Source organism: Mastigoproctus giganteus, chromosome 4 (genome assembly GCF_048544385.1).
Source record: "Mastigoproctus giganteus isolate SK-2022 chromosome 4, ASM4854438v1, whole genome shotgun sequence".
NCBI lineage: Eukaryota > Metazoa > Arthropoda > Arachnida > Uropygi > Thelyphonidae > Mastigoproctus > Mastigoproctus giganteus.
Genome location: NC_143578.1, coordinates 60,674,461 through 60,701,755, shown reverse-complemented (window position 1 = coordinate 60,701,755; position 27,295 = coordinate 60,674,461).

The window sequence follows — 27,295 nt, the reverse complement described above, 5'->3', positions numbered from 1 at the left end:
CAGCAATTACTAGCAAATAATGTAGAAATAGTAGGATTAACAGGACTAGCGGGCCGAGATCTAGAGCTAGTTATTGCCGACCGGGCTAGCCAGGCGGGTAAAGTGCCTACCTAGCAACCCAAAGGTAAGTGTAAGTGTAAGTGTGTGTTGTTGTCTTACGGCACCAGGGGTTTCCCCCATCTCCGCGTTGCTTTCATTGTGGTGAACCAGTTCACTGGGAAATGCCAGAGATTTAAAAGTGTGTGGGAATTGTTCATGTGTTGTGTTCTGTACCGTTGTTCATCTGGTCATTTAGCCGTTGGACCCCTATTGAGGCCCAACGTTGTCCCACTTACGCCCCGTGGAGGCAGACCAGGAACTCAGTAGCTGTAGATTCACTCTGGCAGGTCCTGCCGCTTAATTTCCTGGGATTTCGGCGGCTAGGACCTTAAAAAAAAAATAATAATAATAAAAAAATAATAATAAAAACATAAATAAAATAAAAAATAAATAAAATAAAAAATAAAAATAAAAAATAAATAAATAAAATAAAATAAATAATAATAAAAAAATAATAATAAAAACAAAAATAAAAAATAAATAAAATAAAAAATAAAAATAAATAAATAAATAAAAATATATATAAAAATAAAATAAATAAATAAAAAATATATAAAAATAAAATAAATAAATAAATAAAAAAATATATAAAAATAAAATAAATAAATAAAAATATATAAAAATAAAATAAATAAATAAAGAAAAAATATGAATAAGTGAAAAATCTGCGCTATCGTAGGGGTAATATCGCTTTGGTTTGCTAGGCCGAGTTTTGGGCGTAGGGTAATTTTATCATGTTAAGTTTTTGACGTGTGGGGCTTTCGCTATGATGAAGGTAGAGAGGGGAGGAAGACTGGAGATTGGGGGGGAAAAGACAGAAATATAGGGCCAATAGAGTAGATAGCCCCAGTTTTCAGTGAGGCATGCCCATGCCCGACCAGAGTAGAAGTTTGGGGGTGGAGGAGAGGGAACAAAAAACGTCCCCTCCCCCCAAGGAAGTGGGAATAATAGGTGAAGAGGGCTAGGATGTCCTCTTCAGATCGCCATCAGGCTGTTTGCAGCTGTGCTGCGTTTAGTCTGTTCTCTACTGTCTGTGCTGCATTCTGTTCTGTTCTGTTTTGTCACACATGGGGCGAGCCCCGTCCTTGCTTTTCTTTTCCGTGTGATCAGCACTCTTCTTGTCTAAGTACCCTCCGGGGTTTCAGTTTTCTGTCACATTTGGCGGCGATTGTTGTCAATCTCTGTGTACGTTGTCGAGGGTTCGAATCCCGCCTCGGGCTTGGATCAGAGTTAAATGCAAAAATTTTGGGAGGTGCATTATGGCCACAGAAGTCGATGCGCCATCAACTAACAAAAAAAAAAAAAGAAAATAAAAAAAAGAGAGCTAGTTATACAGCAACTAGGACTTGCATTGAAGCTACAGCACAATAAAGAAGTAGAACACACCTAACAATAAGAAAATAAACGACAAGCCTACACTAATTGTAAAATTTTCAAACCATGTGATAAAGGAAAAATGGATGAGAAAGGCAAAGGAGATCCGACTGACAGCAAATGATGTATTTCAGAACAACAGAAATATCCAGTCTACATAAATGACCAATTAACAACTCACCTCAAGCAATTGTTTTGGGAAACAAAACAATTAGTAAAAACGCACAGTTACAAATGTCTATGGATAAAACACGGAAGAATTTATGTGAAGAAGAATGAATCTTCAAGAGCCATAAGAATTTCGAGTACAAAAGATCTACAGTATATAAAATAGATCCTTATATTGTGAAAAATTGAAATTTCCTGAAATCTAGACCTAAGTTAAAGTTAAGACTTCAGTTATGTTTTTTGAGGAATCACAGATTTTCAACTCACTTTTACATTTTTTTAATAATCCAAATATTCAAGATCTTATAATTGATAAAAATCAGTTCTTTCTGGTAGCTGTAAATATTAGGTCATTAAGAAAAAAATTGGAACAACAATATATAAAGGCAATGAAAGAATATATTTCATGTATAGTTTTAAAGGTTAACATAAAAAGTGAAAAAATTTCTAATTATAACATACAAGGTTATGGCAAGGTCTATATGTTGAGAGAGTTGAGAAGGGGTGGAGGAATAATAATATACAATAGAACATACTTTAAGGCAATACAGGCTTACCGCTCGACTCAGTCTTGTGAAAACTGGTGTGTCAAATTATTAGGAGAAGATCCAAAAAACACATTCATGATTTGTGCTTTTTATAAGCCACCATTAGATTCCATAAACAACTTCCTAATAGAATTAGATAACATAATTTTGCAATGGGATGACATACAGACTGATAAGACCATACTAGTAGGAGATTTTAATATTAACTTACTAACCGATGAAACTGATAATGTGATACTCAGATATACTGCAATCTTAAACAATTATAGATTTGAACATACCTTATTTGGAATAACTAGGCAACAAAGGATAGAGGGAAATAGAACAGTAAGCTCTTGCTTAGATTATCTTATAACAAATATAAAGTTAAAATATACTAATTCTTACATATTACTAAATCAACTTTCACATCACAGAACATGTGTACTAAGAGTAGATAAGTATTCAAAATAACATCCATGTGTAGATATAAAATTAACAAATATTAGTAAGGAAAATCAACAGGTAAACTGAAACAGAACATAGAAAACATGTTAATACAAGAGCAAGCATCCTACACAACAGATGTAAATGTCTTTTCAAATAAGATAATACAAATGATAAACAATTCGAGGTTTAATGAGGAGAGTAAAGTAAATCACGCAGCTTGCAACATAAATTCTAGGAGTAGCAGGATTAAGCTTAAGAAACCTTGGATGACTAACGAAATAGAAGAATTAATGGTAAAAAGGGACAAATGCTTCAGGCAGTATAGAAATTGTCCATCAAAGATAGAACATTATCACAATTATAAAACACTCAGAAATAAATTGACAGGTGTAATAAGAAAACAAAAAAACACTTATTACAATCAACTTTTTATGGATAAACAGATAACTCAAAAGGATAAATGGAACATTATAAATAAACTCTTAAGTACAAGGAAGAAAAAATCAAAGGGAAATCAAATTAAAACACTATTAGAGCAGCTTTCTGGTACAAACAAACAATATGAGGCTGCAAATAGGTTTGCCAAAGCTATATTATATCTCAATAGATATTATATTCATTATTACCAAAATTCCTTTAATCAACAAGATAGTCTTCCTGAGATAGTAAACTCTTGTGTAGTCTTAACTCCACAATACTGTATACTGAGATTCTTAAGATTATAGAACAGTTAAAGAACAAGAAATCTTACGGACTGGACTGTATTACAGTAACCGAAGTAAAGAGAAATAAAGAACAGTTCTCTGTTCTCTTGGTGAAGCTTATAGAGTCGGGAAGCTAGCCTACTAATTTACTTTCATTTAAGGTAATTCCAATATACAAAAAGGGATCACCAGATGACTTTTGCAATTATAAACCAATAACAATACAGTCAGTTATAAATAAGATAATAGAAAATTATATTTTTTCCCATATAAGCAAATATTTACATCAATATGGACTGTTAAATAACTCTCTATTCTCATATCAGAAGGGCAAGAGCACACAGACATTATTAGAGAATTTAGTAGTCTTTTAACTTACATTTAAACAACAATAACTGCATAATGATTTTATTTATAGATTTGAGCAAAGCATATGACTTAATATGGTATAAGGGGAAGAATCAATCAACTCTTAGCATGTTATTTAACCAAAAGAAAAATAACAGTTGAAGTAGAAAATACAAAGGGAAAATCATATAATGTAAAGAGAGGAGTACCTCGGGGCACTCATGCAGGGCCAATCATGTTCAACATCTATATAAATGACATATTCGAAGTAATAAATAACTCCTTTATAAAAATGTATGCAGATGATATAATCTTATATACAATTGGAAAGAACATGACAAAAATGACAATAGACTTACAGCAAGATGTAATCCATTTACAAAAATGGTTGCATGATAATAAATTAGCACTCAGCTTTGAAAAAACAAAATTCTTGGTAATTAGACCTCCTCATCAAACCGTGGACATACATCCGTCTATTAAATTACATAAACATGAATGCCTACATGATCAGAATTTCCAGAATTGCAAATGTCAAACTGTGGAAGAAGTTTCAAATCACTGTTACCTTGGGTTATGGATCGACTACAGTCTAAGTTGAGCAATGCATATAACATATTCCCAAGTTTGGGAAACTGTAAGCCCCTGGCTTTATGGCCGTGAAGGGTAATAAAAGATTATCTCTCTCTCTCTCTCTCTCTCTAAATTTATACAAGAAAATTAGATTTTATGTGTACTTTTTTTAGTACATTAAGAATAAATTAAATCTAAGAACAAAAGTAACCTTATATTATGCATTAGTGGACTCCCAACTCAATTATTTAGTAAATGTATGGGCAAGAGCAAATATAACGGAAATAACAGTAATAAGCAACTTAATTAACAGGATTTTGAAACTATTAATGGGGAAAAACTCTTGGAATGACCTGAATAAGAGAAGGCAATTCTTGTTGAAATTTAAAACACTTTATCCAGTTCAAAAACTGAAGTTAAATCTTGAAAAATCTTAACACTATTTTTGAAGAATCGAATCTACAAAGGAATGTCTTACTTAATTTAAGGAACCCAAAACCAATTGTTTTGCCACACCCTAGGGTACTAAATAGATTTGGAAACAGGCACACAATGAATATAATAAACAGCATGTTGGCTAGTGTTGATTTCAGGCTCAGGAGAAGCTATCCTATCTCCAAATTAAAATTCCTAATAAGAAAATTTTTGATACACAATAATACAGTAGATTAGTATAGATATGCAGAAAATTACTATCTCTGTTTGCAGTGTGGTTTGTACTATAAATAGTGACATCATTGTCTTTTCTGTAAGATAAAAAAATATATGCAAAAAATGTAAATGAAGAATTACAACTTGTCAAGAAATTTACTTTTCTTAACAAGTTCATTTATTGTAAACAAATTCTCTTGATAAAATTGTATTGTATTGTATTATTATTATTATTATCATCAATTTATTTGTCTGTGGAGGCTACACTCCTGGGACAACCATTGGCTAGAAGGGTGTGGGTTAGATTCTAAGGCGTGAAGCGGACCCCATGAGCAAAAGGTTACAAAGTCCATGGGTCGTTCACTCTGAAAGATTGAATATAAAATTTTGATATGCATGTGTAATTATGATCTTATACTAGAATATTTCAAATTTTGACAGCTTAGGTTGACATTTAGAATAATGAGAATATATAGTTAAAAGGGGTCAAAATTAAATACAGTTTTGGGCCGAGTGGCTGTGCACTACAGTTGCACGAGACGATAGGAGTCGGCAAAGATCTGCAACCTGAAGGCGTTATCTTTACAGAGGTTTTCCGGTTCAACTCTTAGTTTATTGAAGAGTTCTGTCGTGTTTGCTGGAAAAAGCGACTTAGGCTGTCCAGGTTTTTTTAGTTGCTTTGAAGAGGATGTCTTGTTTCAGCATTCCTGTGGCTTCTGGAGGAGAGTGAAATAAACCATTAATGCTGGAAGCGTCTAATCTTCTTATTAGCAGTTGGGCTAATGTGAAAATGTTTCTTGTGTTAATTGTCTGTTTCCAGGGAGGAATACTGAGATTGGAAAGTAGGATGGCTCTAGAGATAGTAAATGGGTGATTCGAGATCCTGTTCGGCCATCTCAAGAGCCAGTATTCAATACTGAGGAAAGCTTTCAGGTTGTTCGGTGGGGCAGAGGACCAAATCTGTGAAGCATACTGTGGGATGGAAAGTATATATGTATTTCAAGATATACTTTTTAACAAGATCTGGGTTTATAATGCCGATTAACTCCTGTTTGGCAGTTCAGAGCGCTGCATATATTTTTGATTTGATGTAATCAAAGTATTCGGAGAATGTTAGTCCCTCATCCCATTTTAGGCCAAGGTCTACGTGCAATTTAGCCTTTAGAACTTCGCATCCGCTTACCGGCATGGAGATATTGTTCCTGTTTTTTTTCTTCTTTGTACTGTAATTGTCATCTGGGCAGATTTTCTTGGGGTTAAACGTAGTCGAATACAGTCGAGGTAATACTGTACTCCAGGTTCATTTATTGTGTTCGCTTGTTGATTTGGTTGCTTAACTTGTTGATCTTTAGATTTGACGAAGAATTTCCGGTCATCAGCATATGTAATAAAGTGTCTTTATGGGACCCAAAAAATGGTTCCAGAGCTGCAGCAAATAAAAGTGAGGAGAGAACGCCCGCCTGTGGCACTCCCTGCAAAATGGAGTAATGGGCAATAAAATCGTCATGAGAGATTATGAGGCGTCTTTTCTTCAGAATGTTACATAAAATCTTCAGGAGATTGCCTTGTATTTTGAAGTAGTAAGACAGAATTTGTTCCAGAGCCGTTATCGAGATATTGTCAAAAACTGCGGATATATCAAGGAAGGTAATATGACTTCTTCTGTTTCGTTGAAAGCTAGTTATGTTCGAGAAAACAATATGAAGCTTCAACAAATCGATTTCATCGGGAATGGAAGAATAGACAGAAGAGGCGGGGCTGAAGCGCTCAACTATAGGAACACAGTTACCTCGATAAAAACTGAACGGAAGAATAACTAAATTTTGAAGCAATATATGTCGTCCTCCAAGCGAATAATAATATCTGTGAAAAACAACGTCATTTGATCCCCACCGGCTTACCGAACTAATGGGGCACCTAAACTTCTTTAAAAGGTTACTAGATGAAAAAAAAAAAAACTGATCGCTATTGAATTAAAGCAACCAATAACCCCTACAACGAGAGGCAAAAATCAACGTGACAATCAATTTTGACATCTATATCATAATATAGACGGTATAAAAATCACTGATAGCGTGGATAAATTCCGATCAGATTGCACTCTATGTACGTATATCAATCCCATTATACTCACAGCGCAGTCGGCCATTCCATCATGCCAGTGCTAGCAATCGAAAATATTTACTTTTTAAACCTTCCTCAAACTCCAGATTATTATGCCGTATTGACAACCTATAACTGGGAAGATATCTTCAATCAAGATATTGAGAACATATAGACCCCATTAAAGAACTATTGAGCGTATCGCAAATGGAAATGCTTGCTGACAACTAACAATAACAATTACAAAACACACTAAAACGTGCTCAACCCTCAGATTAAGCAAACTTGCCAAAGTAAACAAGAAACAGAAAACAACAGAAAATTATAAAAAAAAAAACAAAAAAAAAAACCGACCTACTCAATGTTACAAAAAAAGAAAGAACTAACTTCCTCGAATGTAAAAGTTAAGCCAGCTGTCCAAGATGCGCACAAAAATTAGTAAAATCTAGAAGGTGAAATGTGATATATGATTTAAATGTTCAGAATTACTTAAATAAAAAATTAAAATTATAAATTAAACTTAACTAGAAGTTAAACTGTTAAAATAACAATATTTATTTAAAAAATTAATATACTTCAGTATAAGAGACTCATAAGATGTTACGTGATGTATCTTTGGTAACAATTGATGAAATTGGTACTTATTTGAAAAAATGCGCTATTATTAGCAACCTGCTATAATGATAAGCTGTAACATACAGTCTTCCCCTCCTAGGCATTATTGCCCTATAGGGATGAGTTCTGTAACTAAACTGAAATAAGTAAATAAAAAATGTTTATATGAGAAGACTTTTCATTGATTGGGCATATACAACTTAAATAAAATAAATAAATTTTCTGTTTATACTCCGAGACGACCAAACGGTCAGAGGAGTTCACAAGATAGACAGAATACAAGAAACAGCACCGTATTCAGTAGTCACTGGCTTGAACCCCGGTCACTCAAGGCACGTGTACTTATGCACCCGCGCGCCTGACCACTAGGCTACGGCTTTCAGTCGTCCTGACTCCCAATCAAATAACCGCCCCCATTATAGTGATCTGTTGCGCACGGAATACGAGGGATGTGTAAGCTGATGTGAAATATTTATTTATTTTGCTGGTTGGGATCAGTGCCGGATTAAGATTTCGTAGGTCCCTGGGCTACAGGTGCTGTGAGACCTCCGTAATATTTTCAAAAGGGAAAAAAAGTTAAAGAAAAATTAAACTGATTTTTAAAAGGCTAACAGCAATTAAAATTATGCATTTGCTTTGCATAATTTCTTGGAAATAAATTTCTCCAAAACATCAGTAAATTGTAAGTTCTTGAGAACATCGTTTTCAGTTGCCATGAGAGCGAATCTGTTTAGTCGTTGTTGTGCCATTGTCGATCTGTGTACATTCTTTAGACATTTCATCTTGGAGAAACTTCTCTCGCCAGTCGCATTAGTAAACACAAGTAAATCCGTAGTGCTATTTCAACATTAGGGAATGAAGAAGTTAATCCATTGTTTACTACAAGGGTGTAGATATCAGAAGCTTGTAGTGTTTCATGCTTGTGCCTGAATTCATCAAATTGCCCAACAAAGTTCCTGAAGTGAAGAATGTCTGGCACAAATCCAGGCTTGATGTCATCTGGTAAATCTTCTGAAACTTGGCTGCTGCTGTTGAAATGACTTCATCATTCATTGTTGGAAATTCGACCAGGAAACCAAATAATGAATGAACATTTTTATATGCTTCAATGAGATGAGAAAGAGCTGAGCATAACTTGTCTATGATATTAATTGAACCCTTTTTTAAATAGATAATTTGAGTACTTATACTTTGATTCAGTATTCACAAATGAAATAACTTTTCACTTAGTCTCTGAAAGCCCTCCAGCTGGCGGAAGGCTTTCAGAGGGCTTTAGGGGCTACAGATTCAGCATTTGCTGAATCTGTAGCCCCTAAAGCCCATGCCTTAATCCGGCCCTGGTCGGGATGTTGAGTGCTACCATTAATTGTTTCCATGGTGCAACTTCTAAGTTTGTGTATAAAATCGATGTAGAGATGGTATATGGTTTCCATGCGACCCTGTTCATCCAGTTTAGCAGCCGATATTCAATGTTGAGGAGTTTCTTAAAGTTCGTTTGGTGGAGGAAGGAGACTTTATCAAGGTATACAAAAGTATTGAGTACAAGTTATGTAGCTTTGGATGTACCTAGCGGTGAGTTTGATGTCACGAATGCGAATACTTGCTAGCTCCTATCGTATTGCCCACTTCACTGTTAGAAGATTGGGCTTTCATCTCACGTGAGACCGAGATCAGTATGACTCTTTATCTTCCATGTAAGCTATTCGTCATCTGAAACTTCTGTGTTGTTCCGGATCCTTCTCTCGGTAAATATCATTTGAGCTCTTTTCTCCAGATTTATTTCTGGCCCAATTGATGTTAGGTATTTCCGCATTTGCTGAATCTTTTAGTTTGTTTACTGACTTATGATGGGTACGTGTTTGGAATATGATAATCTTATGTACACTGGTCTGCAAAACTTAAGCACCAACACTATTTCTAAAGGTTACAACCACAAAATCTTTACTTAAGATACTCTTTACTGATGAAAGTAGATTCAGTCTCAGCAGCAATTCTGGACGTCGGCTAATCTGGCTAGAGGTTGGTACACGGTATCACCCCGCAAACATCACTGAAAGGGATCAATATGGCGGTCGAGATATTCTCGTCTGGGGAGGCGTTATCTTGGATGGACGTACACAACTCCAGATACTGGAAGGCGGTACTATAACCGCTGCACGCTAGTGTACTGAGGTAATCCTTCCCCATGTGCGTCTGTTCCGAGGTGCCATTGGCCTCGAGTTCGTGTTTATGGATGATAACGCCACATCCCATCGCACTGCAGCTTCTGATATGCTTTTGGAAAGTGAGGACATTGTTCGTATGGATTGGCCTGCCCGTTCTGACAATCTAAATCCCATCGAACACATGTGGGACGCTCTGGGGAGACGCCTAGCAGCACGTCCACACCCACCAGAAAATGTTCACCAGCTGAAGATGGCGCTGACAGATTAATGGATGATGTTACCGCAAGAACTTATCAACAACATTGTTCTAAGTATGGACAGGCGGTGCAAAGCCTGCATCGACATTAGGGGTGGCCATATCTCCTACTGAGTACCACCTCTTCCCTTTGTTCCATCTTTGGCAGTGATGCATTTGTATCGTGGCAGCCAGTGCTATGTTGCCATTTTGGAATAAAGTCCTTCTGTATCGTTTTGTTTCCATTGTTGTGTCGGTGTTGTTCCCTTCATGATTTCTATACCTCACGAGGTTCCTTTGGTATGCTTTTCCCATATCCGGGCCACTCCTATGAGAAGCTACAGGTGAAAACCTGACTGGTTCTTAAATTTTGCACACCAGTGTATAATTTCAAGTCATCAGCATGAGAAAGAAAGTTCTGCTGAATGGACAGAGAGGCTCTGGTGCAGTAGCAAAAAGGTTGGCCGATAGTGCACCTCCCTGGAAATTGTGCGCATGTCGTGGAGATTGTGATGGGAAATAATCAGATACTTTTGCTCCAGAATTTCTTAAATTGTGGATTCAGTAATATTAAAATACTATTTTAAGATTTGGATTAGTACTGGGTTCTCCCGTCATATCAGAGACAATTTGATGTCAAAGAATACATCTAATTTTGCCCTATCGTGTGTTATCTAGACCCGAAATAGCGTATCCATCAAGCTAGTATTAGTGAACTTACTCTTAATTACTGTGTGCGAGCAGAGAGGTTTGTATGAGCAACAACGCCCCGAAATTTTAGGTTGTATTGTTTTTTTTTCAAAAACGTTGAGTAAAATACAGCTGATGGTAGTAGGCCTGTAGTCCTTATGGCTCTTAAGCTGCTTATACAGGGTGTCCATAAATGATGTTTCCGATTTTGATATTTTTTTATTCAGAATTATTTCAAGCTACACTCATGAAACACATACCAGCTAAAAGATAAATTCAATAAGTTTTATTTAAATTGGCACTCGACTGCCAGTTTTGCATTCTACCCGCTACGCAGCGCTATATTCTTTGGTCTTCAGTGATGAGGCGACCTTCCACCTGTCGGGACGAGCTAATCGACACAAATTACGAATCAGTGAAAATCCCCATGAGTTTTTTGAACATGAACGGGACATTTTTAACGTTAACGTTTTTGTCGCAATGTCTCGAGAATAGCTGTACGGGCCTTTCTTCTTCATCGAACCGACGGTGACAGGGTTCGTCTACTTGGACATGGTCAGTGAATGGTTAATGCCACAGCTACAGGGGGACATTACAGATGTGATTTATCAACAAGACGGTGCTCCTCCGCATTTTCATAATGAAGTGAAGTCGTACTTGGACGAACATCTACCTCAGCGTTGGATTGGGCGTGGAAATGGAATGGCCCCCGAGATCACCTGATCTGACGGCGATGGATTTCTTTTTGTGGGGTTATGTGAAGGACAATGTGTACATCCCTCCGCTACCAACGACACTGCAAGAGCTGAAGGCACGAATCACAGAGGCCTTTGGTAAAATTGATCGCGAAATGAAGCACAGCGTGTGGCAGGAGATTGAATATCGTTATGATATCACTCGAGTTACTTATGGTTCCCACATTGAACTTTACCAATGACTTTATGTACCATCATAAAATTTATTGACTTGATCTTTCAGGTGGTATGTGTTTCATGACTGTAGCTTGAAGTAATTCAGAATAAAAAAATATCAAAATCGGAAATATCATTTACGGACACCCTGTGTATTTCAAAACTGGCCCAACATAGTAAATGCTCTTGATGGATGGGAGCTTTCTACTGTTAAGGATTTTGTTCTAGACGTGATGCAGAAGGTCAGCAATGTAGGTACTGCAGATTTTGAGAATGAACAAGGAGAAAACTGTCGGAACCGACCACTGCTTTCTGGGGGGAGTAATTTATAACACCAATGAGATTTTACCTTGTTATAGTAAATTTTGTAATGGGGAAGATTATGTTGCTCTAATCTCGGATATGTCCGCTGTTTCTACGTAGGTTTTTGAAAGGTTTATTAAGCCAACTCTAGGAAAATTCAAGTGATTTTTTGATCTGCGTTTCGACAGTGCGTAGATGTGCTTCTACTTCTTTCTTCCAAATCAGTTCAAATATGTGCATCAACTAGCCAGCATTCACGATTCAGTTGAAAACTTACAGAAGTTGTAGGCCTTAATAGAAGGTATAATCACCCCTGAGAGTAAGACAGCACTTACAACGGGCTCTCTTGCTGTTAACGACTGCAACTTCTGCCACTGACTGCTCAAGAGGCCTAACGATATTGAATCTGACTTTTCAGAAGAGCTATTCTAACCCATGTAAGTTTCCATGGAGAAGAGATTAAGGATTCGAACTTTGTCTCCACAGAGTATCCTGTACATGTTCAATAGGATTCAGGTCTGGTAACCTTATTGGCCACTGTAATTGGATTGTTTTCACACGAAGAAAGTTCTCTATCAGTTGTGCTCATTGAAAGGCAATTATCGTCCATCAGAAAGAACTGAGGGTTTATTGCATTTGTAAAAGATTTGGCCGAGTCGAAGAATTTCGTCCCTTGGCAACATTAGGCATAGTTACTTTCTCAAAGATATGTTGATGTTTATAGAATAATTTTCCTATCCAACCCCCCCCCCCTCTCTCTCTCTCTCTCTCTCTCTCTCTCTCTCTCTCTCTCTCTTGTATAGCTCTTCCGGATACGGCTCCTGTTTTCTGAAACTGTCTACACACTAAAATGAAGATGTCATATTTTGGTGGGCATTCAAAACTCTTACTGTCTCTGCACTGATTGGCCAACTCCCCCATTGGAATGAATTAATAATATGGTGCAGTTGGTGCATGATGGTAGTGGTGCGTTGTTACTGTTTGGCGCCACGATAACTAAGGGCATGATCGTGATTATTGGTATTGGGTTTTAGGCGCATCAGTGGCTTAGACCATATTGCACCGTATATACCCTGATGGAAAAAATTAACAAAACAAAATGTTTTTCATGAATGTTTTATTGTAAACAGTGTCACCGAAGTCGTAAATTTGTTATAATAAGCATCCTGGCATGCAAATTCCAAGTATCTAATATAAATCGATCTACCACCATATACAGCCGCACATTATGCAAATTATTCATGCCTATAAAAACACGGGTTGCGATCAGTCACTCCATTCCTGTTTTTTGGCTTGCCCAGTGGGATAACCACATCTCCAGTACTTAGAACGGCAAGTCATCATCGTTTAGATGATTTTTTGAGATGGCGAGCTGTTGGACGACTTGAAGCCGGACAGTTGCAGATGGAGGTAGTATGTTGGCTTAAAGTAAGATGTAAGGTATATTGATGTCATGCAGCACCAGGGATTTCCCCCAACTCCGCGTTGCTTTCATTGTGGGTGTACCAGTTTGCTGGGAATGCCTGAGGTTTAAAAGTGTGTGGGTATTGAACAGGTGTAATGTCGTGTACCGTTGTTCATCTGGTCATTTAGCCGCTGGAGCCCAACGTTGCCCCACCTTCGCCCCGTGGCGGCAGACCAGGAACCCAGTAGACTTAGTTACTCTGGCAGATCCTGCCGCTTAGTTTTCTGAGATTTCGGCGACTAGGACCTAAACAAAAAAATAAATAAATAACTTCATAATATTTACACATGCCCGTACACGCCGCTGGGGGTTTGATATTACGTAGATGGATAGGCCGAGACTAGGCGAAGATTATTTTGAGTGTTGTTATTTTTTTGTAGAATTTTTTTTTTTTATTCACCAATGTAGCTAATGCAAGAAACAAGTAATAAGAAATAGGCGTGGCAAGCATTAATAAGAGGTATCAAGTGCATTCTGTAAGTCAGTTTTTAAAAAAAGTGGTATTTATGCAGTTTGATCATCTTCCTTATTCACCAGAATTTTAACTCCCTCTTGTGACTTATTTTCTATCCTTATTGGAAAAGTTCAATAAAAACGAGGAATTTTCAATATTGATGTTATTAAGAAGAATGTGACTATCTGCTGAAGAGTATTTCCAAAGCTTAATTCGAAATGGTAGTGTCACCATCGTCTGTTAAAGGCATACTTTTTTATAAAATTAATCTGATTACTTTATGGCCTTACCTCGTGTAATAAAATATTCCACACATTTCTTTATTCAATCAAAAATACATGAAAATATATTTTTAATTCGTGCACACTTTTTTGCAAGCAGTTTTTATTATTTTAATCATAAAAATCTCACATAAAAAACTTCCCTAAGAATTATAGAAGCTCGGAAATAAAATTCCCCAAAGATACATCCACGAATTAAAAATTGATTTTGATTTATCTTATTCTAAAATCACTTTCATGGTTTCGACTACGCTAATATCAAACAGCAAAAAAAGTCATTTCAATCTCCCTCCTGAAATGTTTCTGCAGGGAATAATTACGAAATTCCACACTTGACTGTCATTAGTGCATACGTTTACTTTCTAAAGTAAATAGACTCCAGACCTTTCATATCTTGTGAGATAAGAGTGAAAAGAAATTTTTAGTGAAGTTAGTGAGGAAAAAACCAACTAATAAAAGATGGAACTTTGAAAGCATGGGCGTTAATTTTTCAGAAGTACAAATGTCTAGAGTTAAGATGTATAGAAAAAGCGGTGATTTAAAAACAGAGCTCGTAAAATGCAACTAAAAACCTTCATCTTACGAAATTATTATTATTAAATTATTTTAGAAAATATTAAATTATTTAAGAACCAGGCTTAATTCAAATTAGTAAATTGATAGGCTTTTTTTAAATAAACCATACTGCCCTACCATTAATATCCTGATACCTGCATATCTATAAATAAACTTTATTTACAGGAAAACTAATGTGTGCTGGAACCTTTAGCCTTTATGTTAACCTCTAGTTTTCGTGGAACACTGCTCAACAGTTTAGTGTAAATGTCCTCAGATATTTTCCGCCATTTGACCTTCAAAGGGGTGACCAATTCAGCTCTGTTTTTAAGACGGTCCCTCTTCACACGTACCCTACGATCCAGTTCATTGCAGAGGTTCTCTGTAGGGTTAGGGCTCTGGGCTGGCGGGTCCAACTTTTCAATGCTCTTGTTTTTAAACTAGCCTGGCAACGCGAGCACTGTGATTTCGAGCGATGTCCTTCTGATACAAGTATGAGCTTTCTCTAACGTGCTGCCATAGCATAAATAATGCATTGTCCATGACATTTAGATAGACCCTAGCATTCCTGGCCTTGTCCAAAATAACCAATGGTTCCTGGCCAAACCATGAAAACCAGCCCCAGACTATCAAGCTACCTCCGCTAAACTTCATTGTTGGGACGATACAGTCCTGCAAGTAACTTTTTCTGCGCATTGGCCACATCAGGTACGACGTCAAAGTTGTAGACCCTATATTCTGACTAATAGCTACAAAGCACAGCTTTCCATTGATCTACAGTCCAAGAATGGCGGCCTTACACCAAACTAGACGGAGTCTGGTGTTAGTCGGGGTGATTAGTGAATTGTGGATGGCTACACGACCGTGGTAACCCATATCATGCAGCGTCCTGCGCACTGGTGCAGACGTGTCCCAATCGTCTCACTGAGGGTTTCCGTCAGCTTCGGAGGTTTCCCAAGTCTTTTTGTGAGGTTTCAGCATCACCAATTGCCAACCTAGTGATCTTTATGCCGTTGGAATGTCACGTACAACTGATTTCTTATGTGGCACCCTATCATAACCCCATCGATGGAGTTAATTAACTCCGTCAATGCGTTCTCAATTGTATTACTGTCTTCTCGAAGGCCTACGATCATATTTATAGTTGATCACAGGTTATCTTGGATAGGACGTGACCTATATCAACGGAGGGATGTTTGGATATTAATGGTAGGGCAGTGTACATTGGGTTTTATAATTGATGCTCATGATTTTACAAGCAGGTTGAAGAAGAAAAATGTGAATGTTTTCAAATACTTTCAATGTTTTATGTCATTGTTTTTATGTATTTATTGGTTTTTAGAATCCTATTTTTGAGGCATTTGCGAATGCATAAAGCGCCTATTGTCTTCATCATGCTTGTCTGTCTGTCTGTCTGCATGAAACAGTTCGACTCCCATGGATAGATTCTCATGAAATTTATATTTCGGTCTTTTAGAAAAAATATTTGTAAAGCCATCCCAATTTCATTAAAATTGAGCAAATAGTAAACAGTAATCTGTCAACTATTGATATTATTTTGTATCACATAGGCTATCGATATCCTGTATGCTGCATGCTTAAATGATGGACATTATGTCAATGACAATGTGCTGAGTGGAGGAATGACTGGGCAATATGGAAGATGTACAGAAAAGAAAAATTGTAGGTTTAAAGACTGCACATTCGAAAGTGGTTCTTTTTGAAGAGCTGGATTGTGTTATTATTGTTAGTATTATAATAACTAAATTATGCAAAGACGCAGATTTTTCCTGCATCTTCAAAAAAAAAAATAAATAATAAATAAATGTGTCATTCATACCTTCCCTGTCTCTAGTTGGTTAGTTGTAGGGTTTTAGGTGCATCAGTAACTTAGGCCATTTTGCACCGTTTATAATATGTCTCTAAATTGCGTGTGTTCTGTGGTCGGTTTGCTGGCGGAAAAAACCACGCTACCCTCGCCTGAGACCGACTGACTCAGCCACGTTTTGAAAAAGGCCCATAAAAATTCCTCGTGTCATTGACGACATTCGAACTGTCTTTTCCATCTGGTGTGGGATGATAGCAAGTCTACCAACTGTGCTACCTACGAGGACTTCCCCTTCTCCAAAAATTGCCTATCCAATTCCAATCATTTGAACTTTACAGTTTTGCTGGAGGAGTTTGCTTTTAATAACCTTTACCGGTTATTAAAAAAACTTATGTACACATATAAGCACATACACATATATACACAACAGTGATACATAATATATATGCATCCATGCAATCGTAATTACTTTAGATGTTTGCATACAGCACGTGTGCATACATTCATATGGCAGGAGTAGGGCAGTGCGTAGGATAATTAGGCTGAGACTGGGCGAAGATTATTTTTGGGCTAGATTAAATTTAGAGTGTAGGGCGCTCGCGTCGTGTATAGATAGAGTGGGGGAGGGAAGGAAGAAGGTTAGGGGGAAAAGGCAGAAGTATGGGGGACACAGAAGAGATTCCCCCAGGTGGTCAGTGAGGCATGGGCATGCCTCACTGAAGCCTACTAAGGAGAACTCCTGCCTTAGATCCTGATAACAATGACAATCGTTGAGTATATAGTCAGCAGTTTCAGGCTCGCTGCAGTGACATTGTGGTGTCTCTGTTAGGCCCACTTGGTATAGTTTGGTGTTTATACTGCCATGGCCCGTCATTAGGAAGGAGACATACAGGCCTGGGGCAAGCCATAATTTTTCCTTCTTGACTAGCTCTTGCATATTCGGGATGTATTATTGTCTTGTTGTTGCTCCCTTTTCCGTGGTTGTCCAGGTGTTTTGCTATTTCTCCCTTATCACATTCCTTATTCTTGCTATTTCTGTTTTCCTTTCAGCCTGCAGGTCAACAGCGATGTCATCAATAGTTGTGGGTATTCCTTTGTTTATTCTGTACTTCAGGTATCTGAATTGTACTTCTAGATTTTCTGGCATTTTCTCTAGTAGAGCTTGTAATGCCATTGTTGAAGTTGTTCGGCATGCGCTTGACATGGTTAAAAGCGCCAATCTTTGTGCCTGTTCCAGATGTTTGGTTATTATCACCTTGTTTGCTCCATATCTCCACGCACCCGCTCCGTAAATAAAAATAGAAAAGAAAACATACTTATAACATAACCTTAGCGTGTGGGCTTTTAGGCCCCATTCTCTTCTGGTTATTTTCTTGAGGGACATCAGGAAGGTCTTGGTCTTCTCTCTTAAGTATTTCATGTGTGGGAGGAAGCTGAGTGTTTCATCCAACACGACACCTAGGTATCTAGTTGTTTGTTTATATTTGATTCTTTGATCTTTGTACTTGACGAGTGGTGGGTGCTCTCTATCGAGTTTCCCCTTGATCAGCATTTGCGTCGCTTTTTTTTTTTTTTTTTTTTTGTGGATACATTCAATTTGTGTTTATCGGCCCATGTGGCAAGCTCTTCTAGGATTTGGTTTGCATTATTTTCTATCTCCCTCCTGGAGTTGCCGGCCGTGACAATACTGAGGTCGTCTGCGAAAGCTATTAATGTTGTTGATTGGAAGGTCTTATGTAACCAGGTGTCGAAAACAAGGTTCCAACATGTGGACATGTGTATATGTAATGGGCGTCACCTAGAACGTGTGTTCAACTCCGCTTCGTGTCTCTGTGAAGAAGAGTATCACTACAAATGGGCCAGATATGTGTGTGACCTAGGTTTGTGTGTGTGTTCTGTTGTTATGTTCTGGCCACTTGGCTACCCAGAAGCATCAGTCACCTGAACAGATGATTCTGGGTACTCGTCCACACCACTCGTGCTCTACTGGAACTGGCCCACAGGAAAGTGGGCCAGTTCCAGTAGAGCACGTAATGCCTCAAAAGAGACTCTGACCCACCTGATGTTGCCAAAAGGTTCCAACAGGAGATTTCGACCGTGCGGTCTGATGTTGCCAAAAGGTTCCAACAGGTGGTAGACGTCAGAATGCCTGGCACATGGATGACTGGTCCCAGGGTATCCCAGCAGAACATCGCTCAAAGCATGACACTGCCGCCACCGGCTTGTTTTTGTCTGACGGTGCATCCAGGCGCCATCACTTCCCCAGGTAAACGACGCACACGTACCCGGCTGTCCACATGGTGCAACAGGAAACATGATTCATCGGACCAGACGACATTCTTCCAATCACTCAAGGTCCAGTTTCGATGCTCGCGTGCCCATTGTAGGCGCTGTCGCGGGTGAACCGTGATTAACATGGGCACTCGGAGCAGCCTACAACTACGCAGCCCCATTTAAGCAGGGTTCGACGTACTGTGTGTTGTGACACATTACTCCAGCCACCAGCATACCAATTACCGGCGGGCGAGTTGTGCCACGGTCTCCCTTCTGTTGCCACGTACCATCCGGGAGAGCCTTCGCTCACCTCGAGCATCAATGAGCCGTGGTCGTCCAACACCTCGCCGGCGGTTCGTGGGGGCTTTTCCCTCCTCAGACCACTTTCGGTAGGTACTAACCACGGCTTACCGTGAGCATACCACCAGCAGTACCGTTTCGGATATGCTCTTACCCAGTCGTCTGGCCATTACAATTTGGCCTTTGTCAAACTCGCTTAAGTTCGCTGACTTTCCCATCTGAAGAACAAGCGTAACACTGATTAATGGAACTCAGTATCGGGTGTTTTTATACCGTGTCCCGACCCGCGCACGCACCGTAGTTCACCTGCAGTTGCTTCCATTTGCATGACGACTCGCTGATCATAATGTTTTGGCTCATCGGTGTATATAGTCTTGTTTATACTCTGGCACGACCACCAGGTCAGTAGAGTTTACAATAAATCAATCAATACAAATGTTAATCGTATTTAGCAGTCATAGGCTTGAATCCCGGTCCACTCAAAGAGCGTTTGCCACTGCACTCGCGCTCCTGACCACTCGGCTACGTCAGGCCTAAATATGCTTGTAGTACTCAAATTAGTGTCTCGCAATAGTTTTTAACAATCGTATGCTTAATTTAAAAAAAACTATCCCATGTTTTTTATTTTTTTTTATTTTGCTCAGTTAAAACCTTTAAACCTCTCTTTGTCATCCACTTGCGAATCTTTTGCAGAACTTCACTGAAACAAATGCATTTGTAGATTCCAAGATTAATCCCTTTAAAACTTCCCCATGATGAACTCTTATGTAACAGCTTATAGCTGTCCCAGTTAATAGAACCCAAGGAATACATTAAACCACTATAATCCCCACTTTTTAAATTGATTTCTTCCAATACTAGGTTTAAAAGGCCTGTGTTTGAATCTCGTCAATAACGCGAGGAATTTTTATGGGCTCTTTTTATTTCTTTTTTTCACAAGGTGGCTGAGCTAATCATCTCATGAGAGGATAGCATTGTTTTTTTCTCCCGGAAACTTGGGCTATAGACATAGTGCACTGATCTCATAGCCTCACTTGCTTTGACGCTGAAATACATGCATATACAAGTATATGCATGTATACATACTTTAACTTGTACACATTCTTGAAACTGGTGCCTTCATTATATATTCTAAAATGCAGTACCCTGTATGTGATTGTCTCATTGTATATATTGTATATCCTTTGACCATAGAAATCTATATGGACACTACCCCTTTTATGACAATGTGGTCATTACCACGTTGGTTCCAGCACTGTCATATTTTGGATGCAGTTTAGATACGCTTGCGCGACTGATATTTATCAGGATAATAAGTTGAAGTTTAACCTCAACATTAGTGTGCTTGAAACAGTTCCTGCACTGAATGTTTGTGCAGAAGCTTTTAAAAATGGATGGTGATATGTCTTGGTGAAAACCAAATTGCGTATGTTAGATTTTGCATTCACATACGAAAATAAGTCTTTTTCTCCATATTTAGTCAAAGCAGACATACTCTGGTTCTGTTCCACTTGTCTTTATTACATAATATTTATATCCGGTTTCCCTTACTATAGGTGGTACTATTATTATTATATAAAAATATATCTATTTTTTATTTAAATTATACAGTAATAACCGTTCTCTATACGCAACTTAATAGCACTGCTTTATGATAAACTGGTGTTATAGTAATTTTTTCTAAGCAAAAACTTTCTTATAAACTCGTTTACAGTATTTCATGAAATCCAAGTATGGCTCTTCAAGTGCAGTCCACCTCCGCTGCATTGCAATAAAGGTATTATTTTAAAATCTTATGGTTAAAAATATTAAAATTTTTTTTTATTATGGTTATCCCAGTTGTCTTGAATTTTAGAAGTGAATTTTTTTTTTTTTTTGGAACGTATCTTCTCATCATACCATTATATTATATCTATAAGAAAATAGCTCCTTATTTATGAACTTTCGCTTTACCAACTAATTTTCAGGAATATATGGTGTTCGTAAATCGGGAGGCTGCTGTAACGTTAAATCAAATTTGATAAGAAGTCATTAAAGACGGGACGAAGATGTATTAGACTGTGATTATTCTTTTCATTTTTTTTTATTATTATTATCTGTTTATTTCTCTTACGAGACACCCATAGACAGCACGTGGCTAGAGGGTGTGGTTACATTATATCAGTATTTACAAGCATATTTACATGAACTTACATTTGTATTTACAATATTTGGAGATGAAAAAACACAAGAGTATTTTACTTTCAGGAAAGCGCAAAGAACAATCGCGTACACCGTATGCATCTCACAATTCATATTCTCGATCGCTGAATATTGAGATAAAGAGCCATCCTTTAAGTGTGGTAAAAATTTTGCTCCCGAAGAAAGTGTTTCATCAAGTAGCGAAAACAGATCATTTGATTAGTATTTTTCGTAGAATAGAAAGATATATTGTTAAGCATGTTATGCTAACTTTAATAGCACTAAAATACTTGACATTGCATGATGTACACAAATACTTATATCTTTCTCTTATAATATCTATGTTTTTTTTTTTTTAACCATCATTTTCTTCTCCTACTCAACAAGCAGCATGCTTAATGGGATAAGAAGAAGAAAACTTAAGAATTCTTTACCCGAACAATGCTACTCATAAATTTAGGTTAATTCTTACAGTATTATAAGAATAAAAGCTAAAAATCTTCTCTGAATGAAAAACATATCTGCAGATCTTGCTAATTGTCATCATTACCAATAATAATAGAACAAGGCCCGTTTACCACGCAGAACATGGAACAATCGCTGCCACTCGCTCTACAAGAGTCCACCCGTCCCCTGATGTTAAGAATGCAACAATACATGTAATCTATGGAAAAATGCCTAAATATTAATATATTTATAATATTTATATTACCAAAAATAAGCAAAAATATATTAATAAATAATGCAAATACGATTAGTTAATATTTTAAGAACCCGGCAAATTACATTCTCCCAGAAAGCGAAAACGGTATATACGTTTACTACTACTAAATCAGTAACCTATAGACTGTATTGCCAAAAGTAACCGAACACCCTCGGATTTAGAAAAATTAACTATACCCATCATCAAAAGCAACAGCGTTTACACTAGAAGTAATCGAATGACCTTAATGATTTCAAACATGGAGTCATCATTGGATGTCATATCAGTAATCAGGTTTTCTTGTACTATTCCAGCAAAACTACGACACACTAGATCAACGATGGCGGACGTAATCACTAAATAGGTATGTCATGGTGCCACCACAGCGCGGAAATATCAGGGAATGACCACCGCATATCCCTGGAGCAATATGGCCTTAGTTGCTAATGCTCCTAAAAACCAAATAACAACAACAGCCACTACAGCCAGGATACTTTCGAGTAGACCGCACGAACTGACGGAAACAGACCAGATAGCTCTCAGAAGTGTGGTACACACGAGGATTATCCCAAAAGTAATGCACACTGAGCATATGCTCTCGCTCCATACGCCTGCGCGACTGATATTTATCAGGAAGTTTAACCTCAACTTTAGTGTGCTTGAAACAGAAAGAGTTCCTGCATTGAATGTTTATGTAGAGGTCTTTTAAAAATGGATGGTGATATTGCTTCGGGTTAGATTACAGATTCGAATCATAGATCTTTTATCAAAATTTAAATTTTACCTGGTCGAACGCCGACACAAATTTATAAATTGTTGCGGAAAGTGTGTGGTGAGTCAATTGTAGGTCGTAGCACGATTTCAGGTTGGTCTTGAAGGTTTTGTCAAAGTCAGACCAGTATTCAAGACAAGCAACGCTCAGGAAGGCCGAGAACATCTACATCGACAGGTGTTATTATTACTACTGTTTTGGAAGAAGGCAAATCTATATGACCTGTGAAGAAAAAGCCAACGAATCTGAAATCAAATCATCTCTTCATTGAATTTTAATAGAAGTACTATATAAACGAAGGGTCCCCACCCGATGAGTTACGTATTTTCTGGCAGTTGGACAACGAGCAAACGTAAAGAAATTGCAACGCAGTTACTTGCACATTATCGACATGAAGTTACCGTTATTTCTCAACAAATATTGTCAAACCATGATTTCAAGGGACCACAGGAACTGATATTATCATCCTTGTCATAGGATGATAATATGTATACAAGGAGGTACGTAGGAAGCTGCATAGCATCAAACTGTACGGAATAGCTGCGGCACACAAACCAAACGTCACAGCACAAAATGCGGTGTCGATTTACCTGGCAATTGGTTCCTGGAACGTTGGAAAGCTGTGTTATAGATTGAACAATCACGGTACACGTTTTTCCAATCTGATGGCCGTGTTTGGGTAATGGCGCACGCGGAGAACGTTATTTACTAGAGTGTGTTGTACCAATAATAATAACTGTGGATTAACTCATTACCCTGTGAATTAACTCAAGGCTTGAAAGACTCTGCAAGGCTTTTGGGGGAAAATTTCTATCAGCTTGGCGCGCGCTTGTAAGTAGAAGGAATCTGTTTTCTAGAGACGGGATACATTTAAACAAAGGTGGTGTAAAAGTTTTTGCCAGTATTATTGAGGATACCTTAAAGGTTCAGAGAAACTGCTACTTTTGGGGGACAAGGGTAATATAGATACGTGTTTATCTGATAGTATTGGTCAAATTAACTCTTGCACATACCTCAAGAGTATTTGTTTGTTACCGCAACAGAACATAGTAGCAAGATGTTCTTAGGGCAAAAGCGTTTCAAATGAGTGGGTAGCAAGATGTTCTTAGGGCAAAAGCATTTCAAATGAGTGGGTAGCAAATGTCAGGGAAGCGTGCTTAAATATCTTTAAGGGGGGTGTCAGGGTAGTTAAACTATACAAGAACACTAAGTCTTAATTGTTTGTACAGTAATGTCAGAAGTGTCGTCAATAAAATGAATGAATTCGAATTGCTGGTTAGGACAAGTAACGCTGACATAATAGAGCTTACAGAAACGTGGTGTCACCCGGAGATAAGGGATAATGAGTTTCAGTACGGTATGTATAATGTATTTAGGAAGGACAGGAAAGATAGAAGGAGCGATGGAGTCATGCTTCTTAACAAAAATTGCCTGAGTTCGACGAAAGCTTTCCCGGATTCTGACGTTTCGTATGCAAGTATAGAATCTGTATGGTGTGAAATAGTTGGAAGCAAAGATATAATGAGAGTTGGAGTAATATACAGGCCAGGTGATTGTGAAGATTATAATGAGAACCTCTACATGCAAATGGAATGGGCAAGTAAGCGTGAACGTCTTATTATGGGTGATTTCAATTTGCCTCTAATTGATTGGAGCAAATGGGAAAGAAACTCCACATTGGGGGACAACATTTTTAAATCAACTAAATGATTGTTATTTGTATCAACATGTCAGGGAAAGTACTAGAGAAAAGAATACTCTAGACCCATGAACCAGATGACATAATGGGGCTGACAGTACAGGAACCAGTAGCAGGAAGTGATCACCGTGTTCTACGGTGGACGATGAAGAGAGAGATAGCAGTAGTTAAAGGCAAAGGAATGGGTTATAATTTCAGGAAAGAAAAGTACGATGCCTTAAGTGCTACATGCCTCTATTAACTGGGTAGATATCTCACAGAGAGCGAATACAATTTAATTATGGTATACATTTAAAACATTAATCACAGAAGCCTTTAATTCTTATATACCTTAAAAAAAATTACTCCACGAGGAGGATTCCAAGTTGGATAAATAATGAAGTTGCCAAATTACTTGAGCAGAAAAAGACGGCACGGAAAAGTTACAGAACAATAAAAAGTACTGAAGCCTATAATAGTTACAATTTGATCTGTAATAATGCCACTGAAAAGGTTAAGCTGGCAAAGGCAGATGATTGAGAAATTGCTGGCAAAGGCAAATGATTGAGAAATCGCTGGAAAAGAGAGCAAAGAGGGGGGGGGGGGGATAAGGAATTCTTCACATATATAAATGCAAAGAAGAGAAGGACAAACCAGATCGGATCCTTATGTAATGGACGTGGGATAGTATTAGATACCCCAGCTGAAGCTGCAGATGAACCCAACAGTTACTTTGCATCGATATTTACAGAAGAAAAAACGTCACGTCAATGAGAAATTTTGCGAGTGAAGTTGAAAAAAATGTAATTAATGATGTTGAAATTTCACACGTTTATTTAATGAAAAAACTTTCGAGCGTACAGGCCAGTAAGGCTCCTGGGGCTGATAGCATTTACCCTATGATCTTAAGGGAGGCGGCAAGTGAGTGCATTGAACCATTGAGGCTAATTATGAAAGCATCACTGGACTCGGGAGTGATTCCGTTGGATTGGAAAAGTGCCAATGTATCTCCAATACATAAGGGCGGTTCTAAGAGTGAAGTGGGAAATTACCGGCCGATTAGTCTAACTTCAGTAGTAGGGAAAATCATGGAGACTATGATCAAGGGTGAAATTTAGGATCACTTATATAGAAATAGAATTCTGAAGTCTATTTCAGGGAAAATTCTTAGATGGATAGCAGGGTGGCTTCAGGGCAGGAGGCAGACGGTTGTCATAAATGGTTATTCCTGAGATTGAGTTGATATAAGAAGTGGGGTTCCCGAATGATCAGTATTAGGACCATTGTTGTTTTTGATTTTCATAAATTACATCGATGAAGGGACAGAGGGCATGATGTCTAAATTTGCAGATGATGTAAAGATTGGTAAAGTAGTTAATGATTGCCGCCAAGCAATCATTAACGAGCTTCTTCAGAATGACCTAGATAGACTTCAGAGATATTCAGAAAAATGGCAGCTATGCTTTAATCCAGCAAAGTGTAAGGTATTGCACCTGGGGAACAGTAACCACAAAATAACTTATACACTTTGCAGAGTTGAACTAAAGCCGCTAGTGGAGGAAAGGGACTTTGGTATTACAATACGGTCAGATATGAAGTTCTCCGAGCATTGTAGACTTGGCGCCTCCGTATCCAGGTGGGCAGGAGCAGCAGCAGCAGCACACGCTTCTTAATTAGACCGCGGTTCGAGCCCGTGCCCACCAAATACGGAGAATGCGGAAAGGTCAAGGAATGACCACCGCATATCCCCGGAGTAATATGGCCTTAGTTGCTAATGCTCCTAAAAACCAAATAACAAACAAACAATGTAGACTGGTTGCAAGGAAGGCCCATGGTGTCCTATCGATGATTTAACGAACTAGTAGAGATAAGGACGTCATAATCCCATTATATAAGGCCATTGTTAGACCACACTTGGAACACTGTGTTCAAGTATGGAGACCGCACCTAAAGAAAGACATTGTTCTTCTTGAAAGGGTCCAAAGACGGGTAACTCGCCTGGTGAGATCGGCAAAAGGGCGTCCATATGAGGAAAGGCTTTGAATATGTGGGTTGCAAAGCTTGGAAACTAGGCACCTTAGAGGAGACTTGATTGAGGTTTTTAATGCTCTGAGAGGCATAAGCAAAATGAATAAGGACGAAATTTTCACGGTTATAAATGATTCTAGAACTAGGGGCCATAATTTCAAGTTATAGGGGGAGTTTAGACTGGATTACAGGAAGTTTTATTTTAGCCAGCAAGTTATAAATTACTGAAATAAGTTACCTACATGGGTGTTAGAGGCTGACAGTCTGGGGGAAATTCAAAGGTCAGCTGGATAATTACCTAAGAGGGAAATGCATAGGTTGTCCATTTCATTTTCTCTTATTAATTTTTATTTTTTAAATTTTTAAAATTTTTTTTTCTTATTATTATTAATTTGTTTTTATTCTTATTGTTTTATGTTATGTAGTTTTTGTTATTGTATTTTATTTTATTATTATTTTTTATTATTTTATTATTATTATTATTTATTTATTTATTATTATTTTTATTTATTTATTTATTATTATTATTATTTTATTTATTTTATTATTTTTTTTTTTTTGGCTGGTGCAGCATAAGCCATAGGCTTCCTTGCACTATGTGGCCATTACTAATACTAACTGTGAAATTTGGTGAAGGTGCTGGTACCATCTGTAGCTGTTTCTTGTGATTTTGACTTGGACGATTGGTGCTCGTTTCCTGAAACGATGAATGCGGTAAAGTGTAAAGTAAAGTGTATTGATGTCTAGCGGCACCGGGGATTCCCCCATTTCCGCGCGTTGCTTTCATTGTTAGTGTACCAGTTCATTGGGAAGGCCAGAGATTTAAAAGTGTGTGGATTTTGTAAATGTGTAGTGTTGTG